The following is a 25,177-nucleotide window of genomic DNA, read 5'->3' on the forward strand; positions in this document are numbered from 1 at the left end:
GGATTTTCAGAAGCAAAAATGTGGCTGTTGTGACCCTGTTGAAAGCCACTGCTCCCTGAGTGACACAGAAGGGTACTCAAGATTCTTTGCATATGGATTTCAACCTCCTGGCTTCTTGTGAGCAGAATCTGATAATATTCTGGGCAGGGCAGTGCCCGTATGAGGAAGGGACACAGGCAGGAAGGGCCCCTCTGTCGGGTGCACAGGTGGAGGGGCAGTGTGGGGTTCTGTCCCCTCTGTGGGCTGGGTGTGTTTGAGAAAGCAGGTAATGGGTTTCTGTTAATGTCTGCTGCCAATTCCTTACTCTTCCTTCCATGGTGGGCATCCATGGCAGCACTCCAAGGACACAGAGGAGAGAGGAGTTCAAAGTGAAACCCAAGGGTGAATCTGCTCATGCACACCTTGGGGAAGCAGCTACCTGATTGGGGAAAGGAGATGAATATTCCCAGGTAGCAGGATGGCTGGTGGTGGGAGAGGATGTGGGAGTAGGAAAATAGCCTGACACCCCAACCTGGAAGGAGGAAGGGGTGGGAGAAGGGTGATGGCGCCAGGTCCAAGATGGTGGTCCAGCCAACGCCTGCTCCTTCAGCAGCTCTCTCTCAAGCCTGGACTTGAGCATACATACAAAAGACCAAGTGTTGGGGAGGGAGAGTTGGCGGAAGGCAAAGTTGCTGTGACCTCAGATGACTTGGGAGTGGCCACCAGCCTAGAAGACCAGGAAAGTAGGTGGAAGCCAGCAAAAGAAGGTGGTTTTTTCAATCACTCCCGTATCACATCCTTACTTCCAGCCTGGTTTCTAATTACACCTTGGGCCGCCACCCTGACTAGTGATTTGGTCTTCCTTCAACCTAATATTTATTCAATATTTATTCAATTTATTCAACCTAAAATTTATTTAGTTAAGGAGGGAAGAAAGTGATTTTCTATTAATAAAAGTCGTACTCATGTAATGAAGAATTGATATGCCCTGAAGTTACTACCATTTTCACTCATATGGACTTCCCTTTACTTCTATAGTTTTTCCATCATTCATACACTGAAATGCAGTGTTTGGCATCCATACCTGTAACAATAGCAGAGATGGACATGGAGGTGGGTACTAAGACTCAACTGGTGAACAGCAATATTTAGTTTCTGAATTTTAATTGACTCTGACACCTGACATCGGAGTGTTCAGTAGCTAGTCTAAATATGGTGATCTGCTCCGAATATAGAAATTGTTGTGTGCACACAGAAAAATTATTTAATAGAAGCTGGAGTGTCTGGTGAGGACTTTTATTTAGGTTTCCACTTTTCACCTGTGGATTCTCTCTTCTTCCCAGGAGCAGGGCCAAATTACACTGTGGGCTAAGGAGTCATGTGTGGGAACATGTCAGATTTAGCCCTGTGGTGATCCATCTCTTTCCCATTATGGGTAATGGAATGCCAACCAATGCCATCCAGCCAGTGGCCCAGCCCCCTTGATCTTGATTCAGGTCAGGGTATCAGGCTTTCTGAGGCTGATGTGGCCCATGAAACCAACTGACCCAAGGACGTGGGAAGAGAACTTTGGGAGGAGATTTTAACAGAGAGAGGTTTGGGGTGGGTGCGTGTGTGGGGCGGGGGGAAGAGTGGGAGAAGGTGCACATTTAAGCTCGGAGTGGATGAAAGGAGGATGATGGGGAAAGAACAGAATAAAAGTTGAGTGTCAGCATAAAAGTCTTTCCCTTTCTGCCATGACTAACAGGAAGATGGGCACCTGGCCCTCTTTCCTTCCGCCAGGGGGAGGGGCTCAGTACCAGCATCCTGATGTCTTCTCATTCTCCTCCTTTCCCCCTCATTGAAGGCCACTGGTTGTTAGAGCACCCCTGATCTAGATTCCCATATCCTCAGCAAGGCGATTTTACCACTGCTGATCTGCCTAAGAATGTAAATGAGTACATTTAAATATCATGTTCTCAACAATTTTATGTTTTGTTCTAAGCTCAAAATAAAGCTACCCAGGTGTTCTTTTATAAATAGGACTGCATGAATTTAAACAAACCTTTGCATTATTCATCGCAACAAAGGAATCGGAGTTCCTTCTCTAGATATAACTAATTTTAACACTTTTTAAAAGTAATAAACTACTGAAGGTAATTAGCACATCACTAAGCATTGTCTTGAACAGATGTATCAAATTTGACTTGGAAACCATTTTGTTGGATGAACAATTATCCTGAAACCCACTGAAAGTTATCTATCACTGGTTTTTGGCCATGATGACTTTATATTATCATAACTTGTTTTTAATTCAAGCCCTTGGCAAACAATTTAAATGAGATTTGCAATGTAAGAGTGCTAATCTCCTGGTTGAAATATTAAAACTTCACGCATGAAAGATTTATTCTTTTAATAAGATCAATCACACTGGACATCACTCACCCTCCCCAATTAAAACCCACTTAATTCACAAACAATTTATTTAAAAAATTTGCGTACTCCAAAGGCACATTAGTATAATAGATTTTCTGTCCCACTTAAGGTGGGTAACAACTGGCCATACCTAAACTCAAGCTCTTCTTACCCTGTCAAAAATTCTTTATTAATAGGTGGTTGACACTTTAATTCTAAAACAAAGCTTCTAACAGTTTTAGAAGATGAATACACCAAGGAGCATGCGATAATAAACAGTTTAATTCAGTGGGAATTGCCAGCACTGAATGCACATATGCTCACAGCTGGGAGAGTTTGTTTTGTTTGGTCATTTAGTCATTCGTTTATTAACATTACCTTGGGGGCAGAGGTTTCTATTGGAAGAATACCCTTTAGTGGCCCCTTTTACTTCTGGACGTGAAAGGCAAGTGGTGCTGTCCTGGAGAAGACAGTAACCAGACAGCTGTTGGCCTGACAGAGGCCCTGTTTTCCCATCCTCCTTCGTTGTGGTGAGGAGGGGACAGAGGACGTTTGCATGGAAGCCAAGGAATCTCCTTGGAGGAGAGGGATTAAGACGGATGCCTCCTGCCCTGAGGTTCAATGCTTCTCTTGCAAGGAAGTGGCCCTGACAGCGATCAGTTATCAAGAGATGATCCCAGAAAGTTCTGAAAGGAAATTTACCCTAAGAATGAGGGCATCTGAACAAAGAATTGATTCTTGATATATTTGCTAGTGAGAATCAGAAACCTGGCACTGGGAAAATGTAGCTCTGTGGGAGATGGAGGGGTGGTGGGTGGAATGAAGGTAGGGGTGTGAATTAACTGAGAAAATATAATATTGGGACCCAGGAGTACAATGACATAAAGTAATCAAGGCAGAGTTTAATACTGGTAAAGAGACCCCCTCTTCCTCACTCTTCTACCCTGACAAGCTACAGTCCTGGACTGCCAGTCTAGACTGCACAGCAGTGTACACAGAGGTTGCAGTAGGGAAAGAGACTGGGGCTATTCAGAACACTCAGTTTTCTCCATAAAATGATTGGACTAACCCAGGTTCCCACAGGCCACACCTTACAAAACTGTCAAGATGTCACTGTCAGCATCAGCTGGAAAACTGCTCTCTCTAAAAGCACAAGAGGACACTTCTCCCCCATACAGCCTGTGTCTGCTGTGGATGCTGGGACCACAGGCCTGCGTCCACTGTCCTACAACCTACCAGCTGACAGTCCCCTACTCAGAAATGGTGGTTAGCTGAAACAGAAACTGGATAAAGCATACACTGGTGATGCTCCCTAGGGACAGAGTATTTATTTCATTTACCAACTTTATAGCCTTTGATACATTTCTCAAGAAGTTGCCTCACTCAGTAAAATACGGATAAAAGTCAAAGAGAGAAAAGTGAAAAATATTTTGCCAATATGATGTCCAGAAGAAAAGAAAATCTGAATACACTTGGGGCATACTCATGGAAGTGAAGCTTATTTTCAGTGAGTTTGATGACTAACTATCCATAACTATCCAGTTATGAGTGGTAGAAAAATTGTGACATGAACAATTCCAAACATGTTAAAATATGGTGGTATATCAAGAATGAAATAAATACCTCAGACTGAATTTGAACAAAAAGGTCTGCAATTTTTATTCATAGAAAATATTTTTTCACACATGTTCATTAGATAAATGTTGCGCAAATATGTGAAAAATCACCATTTAAGGGGGCCTCAAACTACTAGCCCATCCAGGATGCCCACACGTCCCGGTCCACCCTGGGCATGCCCACAAGGAAATCCGGGCTGTCGGGTCAAGCGCTGCTGCTCTGAGGGCCTAGTACTACTTCAGTCCAAAGAGGGCACCTTGTTTATTTTAAGCCAAGGCAAACTGCAGATGACATATAACTCTGCCTCCTTCCTTTCCAGCGTCTTCTCCTCATTACCCTGTGTCTGCACAGCCTTAGTACACTAAGAACTTCAGCTAACTGCTGCCTGAATTTACCAAGCACCTCCCCACACACCTAACATTCCCAGTTCAGTTCATTAACTGTATTAGACAAATGTTTGCTATGACCGTTATGGTATTACTCAGAACTCAAGGACGAGAGTTATGCCTAACACGTATGCTACCATACACTGATCCCCCTTTCCCCGTTGCAATCAGATACTAATTTTTTGAAAGACAAAAACCAAGTTTTAATTTTATTTCCTATAGTTTTTTTACTTTAAAACCTAATTTGCTTTATGAAATAAATTTGAAGAAAAAAGAGGTGGAGGAGGACCCTCACAACATGAAGCAACATAAAAGGCAAAGCAGCAACTACCATGTAGCTACCTTATTTGAAACCTGATTTTAAAATAAGCAATAAAAATTATGACACTTATGAGGCATTTGGAAGTCTGAACACTACTAGTATATTTGACAATACTGAGGACTTATTTCTTATTTTCAGGTGTGATAATGGTAGTATGGTTATGTTTAAGAAAAAAAGGGTCCTCATCTTTTAAAGAGTCATACTGAAACATCTATGGATTAAATGTTATGATATCTGGGATTTGTTTCAATTTAATACTGAAGGGGCAAGGTGGTTGGGGGCTTGGGTACAGCATCAAGTGATTGGCCAACATTTGATGGTCATTGAGGCTGGGTGATGGGTAAATGGAGGTTCCTTATGCTACTCTATTTTTGTATATGTTTGAAGTTCTCCTTGATAAATAAGAATGAAAAAACTAAAGTGGATATTAAGATCTGGAAAACTAGTAGAGTAGACACTACGGTGTTTTAAGTTAACCATATTGGGCACATTTCTAAATTCTTCATCTAATCTATCGCTACTGTGTATATGTATTCACAGGGCAATAGATGCCTTGGTGAAGAAGGCATTTATTTTTATCTTAAAAGTCATTGAAATAAAACAAACCTTTAAAACATTCTCTTTCTTACTTGTCATATAAATCACTTTATATAGGACATCTTAAGACCCATGCCTTGTGCTTTAAAAGAACTCTATATCACTTGCCAACCTTAGCATAAATCCTCTTGATATGTTTAACTAAGATTTACTAAAATAAAACCTCAGCTCTATTTCTTCTGAACAAAGGTATGTGCATATACTCCTATCATTTGTTCAGATTTCTCCTGGGGGTTTTGCCATCTTTACTCCACATGGTTGTATTTATGTTGCAGTTGAAAAGATTTCGGAACACATTTCACAGGCTTTAATTCCTGCATGGTCTTGCATAACTAACTGCTTGCAGAATTCTGACACCATGCGTAGATATATGTCTAATTACGCTTTTGAACTTAATGAAATGAACATAATTCTGTCCTCAGATCATGGGCTAGATATTTAAAATTTTTAATTGGCTATTATTTTTCCAAGTAAGCTTACTGCAGTTTGAGTTTGAATTAAATTGGAAAGTATATGTGAACAAAATCCTTGTATTTCTTGTTTGAAGTCTATTGTTGCATACATTTCTAATAATAGATTAGCAATTATATTTGTAGGCATGCATGTTTCATACACAAATTATCTATATATTTATGTAAACATATTATGGTAAAATCTCTTTATAGTGAACTGCAGGCGACGCAGCGACTCAGAAGCCCTGCTAGGGTTGATGTATTTCATCAGAGGTCATGGCTTGCTTTTCAGTATACCTAAATCTCTGTTAAGATTCTGTTCCAACAGAATTCTACTATTATTTCAGTGCAGAAACAGTACTCAGGGTGGCATTTCAAATTCAAATGCTGGCAGGGATCAGGCAGGTAACATAAACGAGTGAAGCCAGGCAGGCAGATTATGCATGTGGTCGCCGGGAGGGACCGCCTCTGTCTGAAGGGGCAGCAGTTCTTAGCTCTTGTTGGTTGTGCCTTGTGGCATAGCGTTTCCAGATGTCTCATTTTTTTTTTTTCCTTAGAGAAACCGTAAATCTAGATTTTTATGTTCAATTTCCCAATTTTAAAACATGGGCCAAAGAAGCCATGCCTGCTGTTTGCATGGACCAAATACTGATCTAGGAGAAGCAGCACTAAAAGGGCTTTGTCTCTGATTGCTTGCTACTGTGGAGTTTCCACAACTGAATTTCTCAATAGATGAGTGTATTTCCTTTAATCAGGATACGAATATCTGTCCTCTAATCGTCCCATAGGATCTTCTGTATGCTGACTGAACATGCCCGAGGGAGACACGGGGCCACTTTGCAGACCCAGCCTAGTTATGTCTACTAAAAAATAACTAGGAAAACAGAGAAATTGGCCCTTTCCTTACACAAGGGTAGGAGGGAAAACTGGAGCAACTTTTACCAAGAGCAGTTTGGCAATATGTTAAAAAAATTTTTAATAAATGCATTTTTCACTGAACAATTATACGTCTGTAAATTTATCCTCAGGAGAAAATCACAGATGTTAAATGAATGGCACAGGTTTAGTTCATACAAGGCTGTTCATCTCATACTACTTATGGTAGTAAATAGTGAAAAAAACCAAAATGTCTAACAATAGCACACTGGGTAAGTAAATTATGATGCACTACACTGCTTCTGTGATTAGGTGAACACAAATAGATGAAAGAGATGATTTGTATGCTGATGGCATGTTGTAAAACTACCTAAGGAAGCTCTAGGTCTAATTCATTGGGATGGAGAGTTAGTTAAACGGTCAGTGGTACATGATAGAAGGAAGTACTCATGAACCAAAAAAGAAAGTAGTGAGTGAAGGACTAGTAAGTCCAATGGCAGGTGCACTGGAAGACAGAAATGGTCCCAAGTAAAGCATCAAGCTCTAGGCTGACCTAAGGGCTAGATAGGGTACCTGTGGGAGACAGGTCTTCATCGACGTGGGCAATTCTGAAGCTGGTGGGCACATCTGCGGCTGTAATGCTAGACCACGTTACCCAAGCCACACCTGGCTTTGTGAGCTAGTGCATATTTACTGCCCAGTGCTTCATGCCATAGAGTCTCCTAACACCAGGCTCCTTGCAGCTCCGGGACTACGCCGGACTCTTTCTTGTCTCTGTACCTCAGCCATGACTGCCCATCGGCCTGGAAAGCTCCTGTCCTACCTTTCCTCGGAAACTGCTTGCCCCTCATGCTTCAGGATCAGCGAGGCTCAGTTTCCCCGCGAGCCCTCAGCTCCGTTATGTTCTGTGGCTGTCGCTGCACTTTCAACTACTTGGTACGGATCTGCCTCTGTGTCTGTTGTCGTGCTGTCTTCTCCACTGAGCTGCCAGTTCTTTGATGAGGGAGATTGTGTGTTTCTCACATGCGTAGCCCGGCAACAGCACACCTATGGTTCCCCGTGTAAGCAAATAGCTCATACATGCCCCAATGTGGTGTCAGGCTGTGCCCCAGCTACATAATGTAGGTGGTGGCCCTGGACCCCAACGGTGTTTAATTTCATGTATATGTTTGTCTTTTTCACATGACTGAAAATGCCTTGAGGACCTGCTCTCTGTCTTTACAGAGAGTAAATACCCATTACCCTCCTCCTAACCCCTGAAACTCAGTATCTAAGATGCTGTTTTTCCAACCTCAAGGCTTGTAGCTTTTTTATGACCATATATTTTTTCATATAAACTCAAATTTATTTAAACCTGGAGCACTAAAAACATTCATATTTTACTTTAACAGAAAAGAAAGAAAATAGGAACCATTAACCGGATGCTGTTAATTATTTTCCAACAAAATTTTCTTTTCCCTAAAGTTTTTTTTCCTAAAAAATTTTTTTTAGTATTTTATCTATGGAAAGTGAGTCTTCTGTGATTTTTGTTCTAAATAATTTAGAGATGATTAAGTACAGTAATTCAGAAAACAACAATGAGTTCTTGGGAGCTTTTGAACTTATATTGGGATCTTTTGGGCATTTAGGAAAATTGGCATTTAAAAAATCAAGTAGTGGTATATAATAATGAAGTCACATTTTTTTTACTTGATCCTCAAAATAATCTTGCTATTATCATTTTACAAGTGAGGAAGTGAAGCTAAGCAAAGTTATAATGACCTGTCCAGGTCATGCCTATAATTGGATACTTCTGACCACAAATTCTCTCCCCTTTACATCATATACCCCAAAGCTTCCTTTAATTGTTACTCCTTTTTTATTTTAAAGAGGCTAAAATGGCTCTTTTAATAGACTTCGAATCTATTTTTTGGAACTCACTCATTTCACCTCATTCAACCATAAGCCATGCAACTTGAACTCTCTCTGCTAAGTTGGTAATGTTTTGTTTTATTAACAATTGCTTCTTGAGCTCTAAGACATAGGTGAACAATGTTAGCATTATAGAGTTTGGTTTCTTAAGTGGAAGTCATCTATTAAATAAATTGAAAACAAATATTTCCCCCAGTTAAACAAACAGAAATCTTTCATTATCTTGGCTTAGACATGTAGATTTTCTACCAAATTTTTTTCTTGGGTCTTTTGGAAAATCAAATCTGAAATCAACCTGGAGACGATTTAATGAGAATGGATTGTTTTATCATTACTAATGCATTTTTGTTTGATTTTCTTATGGATCTGGAAGACATTGTGGTACTAGAAATTATTGGAGGAACATAGAAAGATGCTTAAAAGTGGAAAACACTGACCAGCTCCCACCCCCACCTCTACAATTCCACCCGCTTTTAAATCCTGAAAGGTTGTATTCCTCTAGGTTGTTTAGCCTGCTGGTGGTTCACATTTAACACTTTGAGGGAGTTCCCTCAGTGGTTAGAAAAACATGAGAACCCACACTTCCAGAAAGCCAGAGCAGTTTCATGCCAGCTTTCTAGAATTAATGAGGTGTCTCAGAATGGTTTTGTCATGGATATGTCTACAAATTTGTCATTGTTGTAACTTCCTCAAAGGGATTTTAAAAGAAAACCATCTTCAATAGAAGAAAGCATTTTTCATTATGAAATATTTCAGGTGTACATAAAAGCAAAGAGAAAAATAAAAGGAAAAACCCATGTACCCACCACCAAGGTGAGTGATCAAACAAAAATAACCATTAAAGCTCTTCCAGGACCCTCACCAGATCCCATTCCCCCTCCTCTCCTCCAGAAGCAATTATTATCTAAATTCGGTGTGCCTCAGCCCCATGTATGTGGTTCTACTTTTATTACATGTGGGCAGACCTAAAACAACAAACTCCGCGTTTGATACTATTTTGTAGGTTCTTAAATGACATATATATGATCTCAACGCTATATATCCTTCTGCAATTTGCTTCTTGTTTTTGCTCAATGTATTTGAAAATTATCCAGATGATTGCATATAGCTCTAGTTCCCTCATTTTTGCAGTTGTAGAGAATTACACTGTGTGACTAGACCACAATTTATTTGTCCATTTCCATAGTGATATACATTTAGGTTCATTCATCTTTGTTGCAATTGCTAACAAAGCACCACTGAATATTTGCTCAAAAATGTGCAGTTCCAAATGGAAAAGTGCATCGATATCTGCACTTACTAAGTCTTTTTCCAATCCCTCCCACCAGTTATGCAAAAGTTTTCTATTTTTTTTAATTGCCTACCTTCCCTGAATATGTACTCCACTGAATTCAATCATTTATTGTTGGCAACTATTTAGATTCTGTTGTGGGATAGACACACACACACACACACACGAACGCAAATGGGTTTAAAAAAAAACCCATTGGAATTGTTTATTTGGAAAATTCTAAAGCAGGTTAGAAAATTAAATTCTAAGTTTTTAAGTGTACAGCTGAGGCATTTTAACACATGACACACGTTCTATCAGCAATAGTATCTTGTAACAGTGAAAACACCTCTACACTTCCAGTCTTAAAATGCCATCTGTATGGCAAAATTTATTTGGACAAACAGTTCATTTTTCACTCATGATCCAAATATCATCTTTTTTTGAAGGTGTGTACTTCTTTATCCCTTTTAAAGTATCTGCAGGGGAGCAGGGTCCCGACAACCATTTTTCCTCACAGAAAAGGCCAGAGATTTCAGAATACTTATCTTTTTTGAAAGGAAAAAGCCAACTCAGCTTTAAACTTGCCAACTCTTTCCCCCAATCTTATGTATAATAAAAAGGTTTTATGATCATTGCTCATCTCAGGATCAAGTATAATAAAGTTCTCCTTCTTCTTAGAATATAAGCCATAAAACCACATAATCAGGCACATTTAGACTAGCATTTTCCACAATATGCTGGAACCGTGAGTAACCGAGAGCCCCCAACACAGTCCCCTTTCCCTCAGAACACCTCCTACTATACCACCCGAGTGGGCCGCCAGCATCAGTGCGCATGTTACGTATTAGTAAAGCTCAGTATAACAAATAAGTGGAAATGGAATTTTCTTTTCTAATTCTGCCCCTCAGTGGATTCTCTTGTGCATCCCCAGCAGTGCACACAGGTCACTTTGGGGATCAGTGGCTAACGTGATGAGTGGGGCCTGGATAGATGGGAGACGTGAAGGCTTTTCTGATGATGGCCATGGCAAGCAGGGGCTTAGGCTGGAATGAGCAGGACCAGTGGGCAAGACCACAAAGACGGGAGCCTGGGGAGGGCTGTGGAGGGTGAGACGAAGACGGAAAGGAAGTCTGGGGTCAGCCGGTGGGGCATGTTTATTGCCGGGGCTAGGGATTATATTACAGGCAAAAGGAGAGCATCTTGGGACAAATGAGGGATGTGATCAAATTTCCACTTTTAAGAAACGTATCCAGCAGCAGGGTGGAAGATGGGTTGGGGAGGTGGAGACAGAGAAAAGGTTTTAGAATGTAATTTCCCATGAAAGGTAACGTTGAGTTCAGGGACATGAAGATGACTGAGAGGAGGCGGAGGATTCGAGAGACATTATGGAGTAGGTCTGACCCGCTGCGTGTCTGATTCTCCCCAGCAAGTGAAGCAGAGGGAGGAGGTGAAGTCCACTGAAGTGCCCAGTGTTGGAGGCAGTGTCAGGAGGAGGCCTGGGTTAAGGGGGCAGAGGAATGAGTTCATTCCAGACACCGCGACTTCGGACGTGCACGTGGCGGTGTCCAGGAGTGAAGGCAGTGGGAGTCTGCCCTGACCAGGTGAAGATTTGGAAGCCAATCACTGGGTAAGTGAAGGTATCAAAGGGTGTCTTGAAATCGCTCACAGAGGGTGCAGGGCACTGGAGAAGGGGCTGTGGGCAGAGATTCCAAAAGAGAGAGAGGAGCCACCGGGGGACCCAGCAATGGTCTGAGAGAGAGAAGATGCGGTTGTTCCCGACTCTCCTACCAAGACTTCACCCCACCTCTTCATATCCTCCTCGCCTGCTTTATATCTTTCACTTGGCGCTTACCTCCAAATACTAAATACTCTTCTCACTTATCTTCATTAATTTGTTGCTTTGCACTAACACTTCAGCTTTGTGAGAGCAGGAATTTTTATGTTTTTTTTTCCCACTGCCATATTTCCTATGTTAAGAACAGTGCCTGACACACAAAGTCAGCGTTCAATAAATGTTTGCCAAATGGATGAATAAACGAACTAGCCAAGTTCACTATATCACAGATACCAAGAGGTTTATGAGAGGTGAAATGTTCAGCAGTGTTTGCTGCTGCTATTCAAAGTTTGTAAAATAGTTTCTGCTCCACATGAGCTTCAAAGCTATACCATGATAAACAGATATCTCCATGAAAGATGAAGAAGTGATACTAAAAACTCCTCCCCGGCATTGACCATAAAATATATGGCAGGCGGTTTATATAACTTCTTTCATTTTGTTACCACTGTATGTGTTATCTCCATTTTATAGTTAAGGAAATGCAGAAACTAAGTAATTTGGCTAAGAAAACTATTAAGTGGGTGCACTGGATTTTAACCCTGGGTCTGTGCTCTTCCTGTGGGGCTATACTGACCTTGACACCCAGAAGCAGCACCCATGATTCATTCATTCGTGGATTTAATCCAAGAGGCCAGTGACAGGGAGAATGGAAATAGATGAGGTGGGATTGGTAATGGGACCCAGATCTGGCTTGCACGCTGAATGAGATGGAAAACTATTAAAGGGTTTTGAGCAGAGAAGTTCTATGATGTGTCTTAGTTGTTTAAAGAAACACTTTGACTTTGATTCTGACGTTGAGAATACACCAAAGGGGAGCCAGAGCAGAAGGAGGGGTGGAAGTTTTGAGATTACTAAAATAACCCAGCCAAGAGATGATGGTAGATTAAAACAGGGTCAGATAGTGTTAGGGGTGCCAAGATGAGATTAAATTCTTGACATGTTTTGTAGATAGATTAAAATGAAATATTGGATATAAGGATACATAGATGTGATGTGAGGGAAAGAAAGAAGTCGAGGAGGATAAGCTCTGAGGTTTTTGGCCTGAATAATGAGAAGGACAGAGTTGTCAGTAACCAAGATGGTTAAATCAGAAGCAGTTTTGGGGTAGAAGTGAGAAGATCTGCTGTGGGCACGGTAAGACTGAGGCCTCAATAACACATCCTAATGGAGATGGGCAGCTGGATGGAAACCCAACCTGGAATTCAGGGGGAAAGTACAACATATTATTTATATTTGAAGCCATGGGGTGGGTTGAAATTCCAGTTGTATTTAGAAACAATGAATGAAGAGTCTTCAATAAAAACAATGTTGAATGCAAAATATTCTGGCAACCCACATCCTTTTTATAACAGAAGCTCAGCAAGTACAGAAACTCAGAGAAATCGCATGAGAAAAGGGAGCCACAGCTTCACTGCCTTTCTTTCTTGGCAATGAAGCACTGGCTCATTCATTCATTCCAAATGGTAGGACTGTCAGGTGTAGGTACACGACTCTGCTCAGTGAAGGACGATCTCAATTTGCAAATAAACCATGTATGCACTGAACTGAAGCCTTGTTAATAATTCATTATAAATTACTTTATGAACAAATATGTAATTCCTTTCAGGAGTTCATTTGAACTAACTGAATGCATTATAGTGACTAATTCCACAGGCCTAATAGTTATGAAAATGTGTCAGCAAGTAAGAATTTCGGTGTAACATCAGTTGATATATGTTTTACATTTCCCTTTGCTAAACAAAAATGGAAAGGCCCTTCTGTTGCATGTTTGTAGTTTTCCAAGATGGTCACGCTCTTCTGATCCCTGATGTGCTGGGCCTGCCCACGCGGGGAGCTGGATGGCCTGTGAAAGGGGCTTGGGCTAGAAAAAAGGGCTGCCTCCCAGAAGGCCATAAGTTAATTCCACCTAAAACCATTATCATGTCTTTCTGCCTAACACTGGGTTCATTTCACATCTTGCACCTGAATTACTACTGCACTCACCTAATTTGTTTTTATGGGATGCTGTTGTCAAACAGGCACCGTATTTTACACATACAGAGACCAAGCTTTAATCACGCTCTGAGTGGGGGTTTGAAACACTGCGATGCTGGTGACAAGGACGGTTAGGATCTGAAATGTGAGGAGAAGGAGGGCAGTCCGCTCGCCCTACCCCGCCCACGCGTTTCTGCAGTGGTCCCACCCCACTGACCACCAACATCTGCTCTAGAGACAAGCTCTCTGCTCCACGCAGTCTGCGGAGCGCTATTCGGAGCGATTTGGAGCCCCTTCCTCCCTTTGATCCAGCCATTTCAGACCGTCTCCATGGCACCGGTTCTCTCCCTGACACTGAGTGGCAACTGGGCTGGAGGAGGCCATGATGAGGGTGAAACAGCTGGTTCCAGTTGTGGTTCTGTCATTCAATTTATTAGCCCGGGAAAGTCACTTAATGTGTCTCACTGTGTCCTCCATCCAGAATCATGCTACTAGGAAGGTAAAATGAAACAAGAAATGTGAAAATCCTTCTTGTGTGAAATGTAAATACATATGTTTAAGCAATCTGTGATTCAAACAGAGGAATATCTGAATCGAACTTATCAGGTTTAAAAAAGTAATGAAATATTGCAGGCACACAAGAAGATATTACGAATGATACAGAAAGCATCCGTGTACCACACAACACCCAGCTGGAAAATAAAACAAGAAACAGACAGAAGCAGCTTTCTGTGCACTCCCCCCAGATCAAATTCCCCTTTTCCTCTTTGCATAAGAGTTACTGTAACTGTGAACTTAGTTTATCCAGTCACTGCATATTTTAAAAAATGTAATTACATATATAAGTATCTCTAAATAATATGTAGTATTTTTGTGCATTTTAAATTTAAGTAAATCATATCTTACTGTGTGATCTACAACTTATTTTCCATGCAAAAATGTATTTTTGAGAGTTTTCAAATTTGATACATGCAAGCATTTCATCCATTTAACTGCTTTATTCCACTGTATGACTAAACGATAATTTATATATCTATTTTTTTCCAACACAAAAAATACTTCACGACCATCTTGTACACGCCTCTCTGTGGACAAGTGTGAAAGATCCTCTAGGGCATTTAGGAGGTCCTGAATTGCCCTGGGCTGGACTGCGGAAATGCACATTTGAAAGTTTGCTTTTTATTACCAAATGGTTCTCCAAAGTGGTTCTAACAATTTACACCACCCTTTTAGATGCCCCACAGTTACATCAACACTTGATATTCTCAGGATTTAAAACTGTTGTCAGTCTAATGTGTATGAAATGTTATCTCATTGTGGTTTTAATTTGAATTTCCCTAATTATTGAGGTTAACATCTTGTGTTTGGTGGCCATTCAGACTTTCTCTTCTGGTCATCTCTGATATTTTCCACCCTCTCTCTCCTTCCCTGTTTGCTTCCTTCCTGCCTGCCCTTTCTCTGTCTCTCATCATTTGTTCTATATATTTTGTTGTTGATGTTGACTTGTAGGAATTCTTTCTATATTCTGGGCACTAATACTTTGTTAGTTATATCTGTTGCTTCTGTTTTTACTTTTTAAAAGGATGCCTTTTGATGCAGAGAATCAAAAAATTGAACATAGTCTAATGTATCATTTTTTTTCCCTCTGGAGTTTGAACTTTTTGTGTGTTATGTTTAAGAATTTTTTCTCTAGTGCTAGTTCATAAATACATGCAACCACATTTTCTTGATAAAAGATTTAGCTTTTGCTTTTCATGCTTTGGTTTTGAATCTTTCTATAATTGATTTTGTGTGTCTACTAAGAGGTAAGGATCCTTTTTCTTTTCTTTATAGAAAACCAGTAGTCCCTGCACCGTTCATTAAGAGTCTCTCTCCTGATCTGCAATGCTGGGTTTGTCAAAGGCCAAGTCCACATATTCACAGAAGTCTCCTCTGGGACTCTCTATTTTGTTTGGTTGATCTGTTTATCAATCCTTGTAACAAAACCACACTGTTAAAATTACTAAGGCTTAATAATAAGTTTTGATTTCAGATTTGCAAGTTCCTCAATCTTGTTCTTCATCATAATGGTCTTGGCTAGTGTGTTTCCTTTTCTTTTCTTTGTACATTTTCAAACCATCTTGCCAAATTATTTAGAAAATCATGTTGAGATTTCCATTGGATTACACTGAATGCATAAATTGATTTGGGTAGATAGACAGGATGCTATAAAGCGTGGATGTACCACAATTTGTTTATCCATTCACCAGCTGACAGACATCGGGCTATTTACAGCTTTTGGCAATTATACAGTGGTTCACTTATTCAGTCATTTTTCAGTGCTTACTTTTTGTGCCAGCCCCGGTGCTAATGTTATTTACGGAACTTCATGATCTGGGTCTGGCTTATCTGGCCATCCTGACCCCGTCACATTCCCACTGGCTCTCTGCACCCCAGCCGTCAGGAGTGTCTTTCCTGCGAGCAAATGCACTGTGCTGTCCTCTGTCCTCCTGGTCTTTGCAGATGCGCTTTCCTCAGTGTGACACACTCTTTGCTCCCTCTTCATTTCCCTACCTTCTACTTGCTTCTTGTCTTACTTTCTTCAGAAGGCTTCCTGGCCTCTATGTGTGGGTGAGATGCTGTGCTCTGGACATCCTTACCATCCCCTACACGTCCCCTGTCATAAGCTTCCTCACATGGCACGGAAATTTCCTGTTCCTAATAGACTGCCAATACAGGGAGGGCAGGGATGACTATATGTTGTTCATGGAAGCCTCTTCAACACTTCAACACTGATTCCCATTATCGTGCACCTGGCTGGTACTCGATAAAAAATATTGCTGAGTGTATCAATATTGAATCTCTACTAGAAGCAAGTCCCCGTGGCAGGCAGTGGGAAGGGGATACAGAAAGGTAAACAGCTGCCGTGGTCCTGCCACAACCGGCAGGGAGGTGCAGCCCACTCCAGGGATGCCCCTTGATGGCCAGGGGTCGTCTCCGACATGAGGCCACTCCTTCAAGACTGGGAGAGGTAACTGTTTCCCCAACACATAGAGAAAAACACAGAGTCAGGCAAAATGAGGACACTGAGGAATATGTTCCAAATGAAAGAATGAGCCAAAATCCCAGGGGAAGGCCTTAAGGAAATGGAGATAAATAATCTTCCTGATAAAGAGTTCAAAGTCATGGTCATAAAAATGCTCACCGAGCTTGGGAGAAGAATGCATGAACACAGTGATAACTTTAATAAAGAGGAAATGTAAGAAAGGACCAAACAGAAGTCACAAAGCTGAAGAATACAATAACTGAACTGAAAAATACACTAGAAGGCTTCAGCAGCAGGCTGCATGAAGCAGAAGAATGGATCAATGAGCTGGAAGACAAAGCAACGCCACTCACTCAGAGCAGCAAAACAAAAAAGAATTTTCAAAAACCAAGATTCCTTAAGGAACCTATGGGGATGCATCAGTAGAATAATACTTGCATTATAGCAGTCTCAGAAGAAGAGAAAGAGAAAGGGACAGAAAACTTATTTGAAGAAACAATGGCTGAAAACTTCCTTAGTGCACACACACACATACACTGGAATACTAGTTAGCCTTAAAAGAGAATGAAATCTTGCCATTTGCAACAACATGGACAGACCTTGAAGGTATTATGCTAAGTGAAATAAATCAGACAAAGACAAATACCATATGATTTCATTTATATGTGGAATCTAAAAAAACAAACAAAATAAAGCAAACAAAACTCAGACTCACAGATACAGAGAACAGACTGGTGACTGCCAGAGGGGACAGTGAGTTAAGGGGCAAAAAGGGTGAAGAGGATCTAGAGGTACCAGCTTCCAATCATAAAATAAATAAGTCATGGGGATGTAATGTACAGCATGAGGAGTACAGCCAATAATTTGTATTAACTTTGTATAGTGACAGATGGTAACTGGACTTATTGTGGTGATCATTTTACAATATATACAAATGTCCAATCACTATGTTGTACACAGGAAACAAATATAATATTGTGTGTCATTATACTTCAATAAAAAAAGATAAGCGTATAAAATGCTAGAGGGGTAAGCTGGCCCCCCAAATTTATTAGAATCAGTTTTCTATTGAATGTATGTAGTTTTATTATAATTTCTTGGGATTTAAATTCTTTTACATGTAAATACACTTTAGAACTCTATTGATACTTTCAGCAACCCACCATGATCTGTGTAAACATTACGGAAACCTTTCTTTCCACGGCAGGAAGGAGTTGGTTCTGGTTTTAGATGTGAGATATGATATGGGAGAAGAATTTCGGCAAAACAATTTCTGGTTAGCTCCCCAGTTAAAGGCTCTTTATGTTATTTCTTCATGACACTCACAATCTTTAGTACAGAACTTTGTATTTTCTAAATGTGATTTAAAAACAATGAAAGTGGCAATTTCATCTTTTATTGCCTGAAGTCGAGCCGCACCATTTTCTCCCAGATGATTGGTACGCTGCTCCTCTCTCTCTCCCCTGTCCATTGTCCTCCATGACCCTAAACTTAAGAGCCCCCAAACACAAATCTGAACAGTCTCTCCGTTCCTGAGCAGCCGCTGATGAATGGCTAGTGGCTAAAGGTCAAGTTCAAACTTCTAGTTCTACATAAAAGGCCCTGCACTTCTTGTATCAACTTATCTTTCCTTCCCCATCTCCCACTTTGTATCCTAATTACTCACTTTTCTAATTCTCTCCCTAGCAAGACGGCGAGTTTCTGTACCACAGAATAACCCTGTGTTATTCCTCTTTTATCTGTGGTGCCTGGCACCACTGGTTATTCAGGAAATATTTGGTGAATTACTTTTAGACAACTAAATTCTGAATGATTTCTGGTGAGCGTGTCATATTAATCAAATGCTGAAAAGGTATAATTGCTGCTATTTGGTCAAAAGAGAGTTCACTTAGTAAAATGTTCAATCATTTTTTTTTCTTGAGAGTCATGCCATTAACAGCCATTCTTGTGGCTAATGCTCTGGATACCTTATGAAAGAGCTGGGGTGAGGCTAAGCCAGTAGGACTGTGTCCAGGGGGCCAGGAAGATCCCCTCGTGGCCTCCACCGTCTGATTCCTGATGTGACAACAGCCATGCCTGAAATTACATGATATTGCCAGAGGAATATGTACATCTTTGAGAAAACAGCATCTATAAATGTCAGGATTTGAAATCTATATGGCTTTGTCACCAAGTCTTTACTGTTATTCACCGTGTAGAGTAAGGTTGATGAAAGGAAGACAAAATCTAGTCCATGGATTCAAGCTGGGAGAGGCCGCAGCTTCATGTGGTCTCATCTATCAGACTTGCCCAAAGAGAAGGGAACAAGCAAATACAAAGTTTATGAGCTGTTAAAAAAAAGACGTGTCTCCCAAATGAAGAGAAGCACCTCCAAACAGCACTAAGCCTTCGGGAGTGACCTGTCCATAAGGGATATTATTCATCTGTCCCCTAATCTTGATTCATGCCAGGGAGAAACACTTCACCTCCAGCACTCTCCCTTGTTTCCATGGAGTGATGGAATAGTGCGCTCCTGAGGGAGGCAAAGGATGGGGGACACTTCTAGTGTCTCCCTAGTGGAGAAAGTATAATCAGTCTGATAGGTGAGTTTAGAGAAGGAACTGACCACACTCCACCTACCTCCTTGTACAGTGTCTTTTCTTAGAGCCTGTCTATCTGCTTGTGTTTTCTGTCCCCCCTCCACGAGTGCTCTGCCCTGCGGGAGCCTGCACCTGGGAAACTCAGTATGTGTAATTAAGAGGTGAATTTTAGAAAGGCCACTGTAGCCATCCATTTAAGGTCTGTGCACCTACCCAGGCCTTGTAATAAAGCTCTGATCACCATATGTCTGCCCGCCATAACTCACTTGATTAGAGATTTGGGAGGAGAATAAAATGCCATTTATGGTCCTTCACTGTTCTCCATTCCCAACACTACAGTCACCCATTAGGCCCACCCAAATGTAAACAACACAACAGATACCCATTCTTCACCCTTCGCGCGCACACACACACACAAATACAATACAATACAGATGAAATGAGCCTGCATCTCATCTGTCTTCCCTCTCCCCAGAAGTAAGCAGTATCACTAGGTTGGTGTGTCTCCATCCCAAGCAAAACTGAAACTGGGTTAGTAGTAGTTGGCTAGGAGACTTCTTTTTTCCTTTTGTACTTACATGTTAATTCCATTATTAAAATTTGTTTCCTCAAATTCACATTCACTGGATTTCTACAAACTGAAAATTTTCTGTATGAAGTTTGTTAGTGGAAATAATTAGTGGAAGGGCAGTGACCTGATTTATGGTTAATGATGGACTGCTGAAGTTTGAAATGGATTAACTGTCAGGAGACTTGAGTCAAACTTGCTGTGTGACTATGAATAGGTCAGACTCTTATTCAATTTCCTTATCTGTAAAATGGGAAACCCCGCATACATCACATTAGCTTATAGGGTTCATGTGAGAACTGAACAATCATGTATATGAAATGCTTTGGAAAAAAAAACCAAGTGCTGCAGTGATATGCCTAGTTTTTCAAATGAATTAATATATCAACTAGGAAGAACAAAAAGCAGACAGTATACTAATCTTGTTATATGTGGTCATTAAATTTTAGAATTGTATGTGAAATTGAGTAAGGAGCATCACTTTAACGAAAAAAAGGAAGGTATTATTTCGTTATACCACATGGTTTACTAGTAGAGAATTCACAAGTATATGATATTTGCATACATTGAGAACAACACCTAAGTAATTAATACAGAAATAGAAGTCCACAGTCTTGCACCATATTTCAAATGCTGACACTGTTTTTCTGGTTACCCTGGTTAAGTGGTAATTAGATAATCTAAGTGTCCACTGCCTTCTTTATCAGCAACAAAATGTGAATATGCTTTTCAGGAAAATGGTGATGATAGGGGTTTATAAAGCAAGGGAGTCTGTCCTAAATTAGTGAAGCTACAGAACTTTTTTAGTCTCTAAACTTTAAAATCAGTCACCTGTTTACCATCCTGTTGTAACAGACAATGAAATAGATGTCCCCAGTTGGGGGCAGTAAGCTTGAACAGCCACGGCAACAGGGGAGAACACAGGAGAATTAAATGTCACAGTCCATGAGTTTCTGGTCGAACACTGAATAAACAATACAGCTTCTTCCCCAAAGAACAAAATACCACTTTGTCTTGGTCCCAGATAGCTGAGATTTTCCAGAAAAATACTGAATTTATAAACTTTGTTTTTCCGAAAAATCCCACACTTCAATAATGGCTTGTGTGTATTCCTATCAAGAGCATTGCTAATAATTAACTGATTCAAACAAAGAGAAGACTTAAAGACCTAATTTGTGATTGGGACCTGGAATGGCCCAAACAAGTAGCCCAGCTTTCATCTGTAAACAATTCAACCTGTGAGTATATGATGAAATTATCAAAAACGGGGTTGGGGGACCCCCAAATAACATTTTACTTTTTAGGCAAATATTCTACCACTAAAAGGGCCAACAATTTGCAACTTATTAGCAGATACTGGGGTCAGTAACATTTTTGGTCTTTTTTTTCCTTTCGGACATGAAATAATACTTGTTTTCAAGGAAACCATAATGTTCTGATACAGTCAGTGAGCTAAATACTTAAGGAATGTCAACAATATAAATCTTAATACAAGTGAGTGCTGGAGAGGACAGTTCGAAATGCCCGGGACATATCTGGGGTCCTTCAGTATTCTGGGGGGAAAAAGTGTTTTCCCCTGGAACAGAACACATATTCTGAGTGGCGTTTCACGTGCATCCATTTGTTACTTTGAAATCAGAGTGTCTAAACCGAATTTAGGGCAGTAATACGGAAATAGCCCTGGACTAGAAGCGGCAAAGATTTCATTCCTACTTCAGGCTCTTCCATCAACTGTTTGACTCTTGACAAGTCACTTTCCTTCTCTGGGAGTCACTTTTTTAAATCTAGAAAGTGAGGCAATAAACTAAACATGACTGATAAGCATGTGGTTGACCAAGTGACTGAATCTGTGGCTTACTACATTGATGTGTCAAAATGAGAAACCTGGGTACAGAACAAACCTAAGCTCCTCAGCTTCCCTGGGCCTCAGTTTTCTCATTTACAAAATGAGTGCAGTGCTGTATCACTGGATTATTGATTATCAAGTGACATGAGGCACAGAAAACACCTAGCACAATGCCTTTCACAAGCTACATATTTAGAAATTGGAAGCTATGACTATTAGGATGTGCCAGATGTTCTGAATACTTTATCCCAGTGGTTCACAAACTTTAGCATCAAAGTCACTTGAAGGTGATGCTAGAGAATTTGCATTCCTAGCAAAGTCCCATGTGATGCAGAGGCTGCTGATCCAGGAACCCCACTTTGAGAATCTTGGCTTTATTTCCTTTAATTTCCATGAAAGCCGTCTGTTAGAGGTAATATTATTTCAACTGAGAGGCTGGTAACTCATCCCAGGTCCAACAGCTGGTTAAGTGAGTACTTTCCCTTGTGACTGAATATCATTTTTTTTTTAATTTTGTAAGATTTTAATAATTTTTTGGGGGGGAGTTAATTAGGTTTACTTATTTATTTTTGCAGGAGGTACTGGGGATTGAACCTAGGACCTTGTGTATGCTAAGCATGCGCTCTACCACTTGAGCTGTACCCTCCCCACCTTGAATATCCTTTAAATACAACTTTTTTAAATGGTTGAATGAGACTCTATTACTGATGTTTTTTATTTTCTAATAATTTTTAAAAAACATTCTAATGCTTCTGAAATTAGTATATGCAAAACGATCGGTGTCAAGGGAATACACAGGTGACCAGGAAGAGGAGTACACTGTACAGTAGTTGTCATTACCTGACACTATGTGATCCTACCTAAGAGTAGGAGTCATCTGTCCATCTGAGTATCATCTCAGTCAATTTAACAACACCAAATACATTTGAATTTTAACTTAAATATGGATTCCTAATGATTTCCTAATGACTTCAAAAATATCACAATATGACAGGGCTTTGAAAAGAAAAGTTACTGTGTATGCAGAAGAAAGCCTGCCATATCCTATGTGATGGAATTAAAGGCAGTAGAAATTGTCGAATTCTTTAGAGTAGATCATAGCATTTTCAAAGCTGGGAGAATAGCTGTGCCTGATTTATGCATTGTGATGGTCTATCACTCAGGCATTGAACATCTCTGTCAAAAACTTCCAAATTGCTCTGAAGAGAAGCTATTTAATATATGGTGTGAGTAATTCAGGAGACGAAAGAAGAACTATGAGTTTAACCAAAGAGAAAATGCAGACAGAACTAGGATACTTTTTCAGGTACCTAGAAACTGAATGGGCCTGGGTTAGATAAGCCATTGTCCTTGCTGAGCCATACAAGTTGCCTCGGGGCCACAAGACCCAGATGTAATTTTATCCTAGAAGAGCAGATAAAGAAGGCTCCAACCTCAATTCTAAGAGTGTGTAATCGTACAGGTAAATTGCAATATTGGTTAATAAAAATATTTGATGAATATGTAACATAAACTGTGTCTTTTCCCCCAAAGAAGCCTGTGAAATACTGTGTCTTTTCCCCCAAAGAAGCCTACAATAGATAGCATCTAAGGATCAAGAAATATGATATATATTTGCATCCTTTCTTTAGTCATTCTCTTGTGTGCTTAGTAATTTCCATTTGTTCTATTACAAACAGGACTACTATGAGCATATTGGTACTGAAACAGTTTTTTGTAACTGATTTCTTTCAAGTAAGTGTGACTTAGTCTTGAAAAAGGGGGATTTTTGAAGATGTGTAGGTAGGAAAACAATATTCTTCCTTTTCCCCAGCATTGGAGGATGGACATTCCTGAATTTCCATGTAAAGAATCCATCAAATGGCTGACTCTTCCTCCACTCAGCTCTGTGAATTTTTGCTTTAGGGAGAAGAAACCAGAGACCAACTCTGTTCCCTTCTCCTCTGACATTTATCTAAGTAAATGATGATATTATTTTAGTTACTCTTCCTAACCTTTTCTTTCTTTTGCAACCAGAGGCAATTTTGTCTCATAATATAAGGAATTATTGGTTATTCTTCTTTTGCATGTTTTCATACATGGATAGAACTGCTGCCCTTTGAATAAGACAATTATTCCCCTAAAAGATAGAAATGAGTTTACTTCCCCTATGGTTCTGCAGTAATTATATAAACAAAATTTTAGAATGCAAGTGAGAATAGCAAAATAGAAAGAGCGGTTGGCAGAGTTAATTGGCTGATCTTCTTATGTAGATCTAATTTGGGATGTCAATTGAATTTTTGGAAATCATTGCTTATTTCCTCTGAGAATTATTTATTGCTCTGTGTAATTTGAATGTATAATATATAGTTTGTTCACTTCTGCATTATAGCTTGATTGAGAAAAACTATTTCTGTCAGGGAGAAATAAAAAAAAATATTCTGAAGCTGTTTTTTACCCTTCCAGTATCGGTTTAGAGAAAATATACAGATGTAAAATGAGACATAATGAATTGCCAGATCTATCATGGTTTCATTATTGCCTGACATTGGAGAGTCAGCAGAGGCACAGTGGGAAGAGTACTTCGAGGGTGTGAGCTTTGTTCTGGGTTTTGCCACTTGCTAGCTGAGACCTTAGCAAACTCAGTCCTCAACTTCAACCATGGAAAACAATGAAATTGATAATAGGGTTTCCTTCCTTCCTTCCTTCTCATCTTCATGGTCTTCCATCCTCATCCTCTTCGTTTAGGAGCTAGTACACTGGCTTTGGAATTAGACAAACATTGGCATCTTAACTCTGCTGTGCGATGACACTGGCAATTTGCCTGACCACTCTGGGCCTCAGTTTCCTCCACTGTAACATGGTAGCAATATGTACTGGCAGGGTGATGGCAAAGATTAAGTGAGACAGTCTATGTAAGCAGCTGCTATGACAGGCACATATTAGACCCTCAATATATGATAACTTGTCTCATAATATGGCTGTGCAAAGCACGTGACAGAACATTTATAGAAGCCCTTTCTCTACAATAGCCGAGACATGGAAGCAACCTAAATGTACATCGACAGATGACTGGATAAAGATGTGCTATATATATCACATGTGATGTGTACATGTGTGTATGTGTGTGTGTGTGTGTGTGTGTGTGTGTATATAAACTGTGTATATATGAATATAGAGAATGTGTGTGTGTGTGTATATACACACAATGGAATACTACTCAGCCATAAAAGAATGAAATAACGCCATTTGCAGCAATATAGGTGGACCTAGAGATTATCATACTAAATGAAGTAAACCAGAAAGATGGAGACAAATATCATATATCATTAATATATGTGTAATCTAAAAAAATGATAGAGACATTTACAAAATAGAGAGACTCACAGACATAGAAAATAAATTTATGGTTACCAAAGGGTTAAATTTTGGTTAAATCCTTTGGTTAAATTAAAGGATAAATAAGGAGTTTGGGAATTGCAGATACTAACTACTATACATAAAATAGACAAACAAGTTCCAACTGTATAGCACAGGGAACTACATTCAATATCTCGCAGTA

The sequence above is a fragment of the Camelus bactrianus genome, chromosome 1, assembly GCF_048773025.1.
Source record: "Camelus bactrianus isolate YW-2024 breed Bactrian camel chromosome 1, ASM4877302v1, whole genome shotgun sequence".
Classification (NCBI taxonomy): domain Eukaryota; kingdom Metazoa; phylum Chordata; class Mammalia; order Artiodactyla; family Camelidae; genus Camelus; species Camelus bactrianus.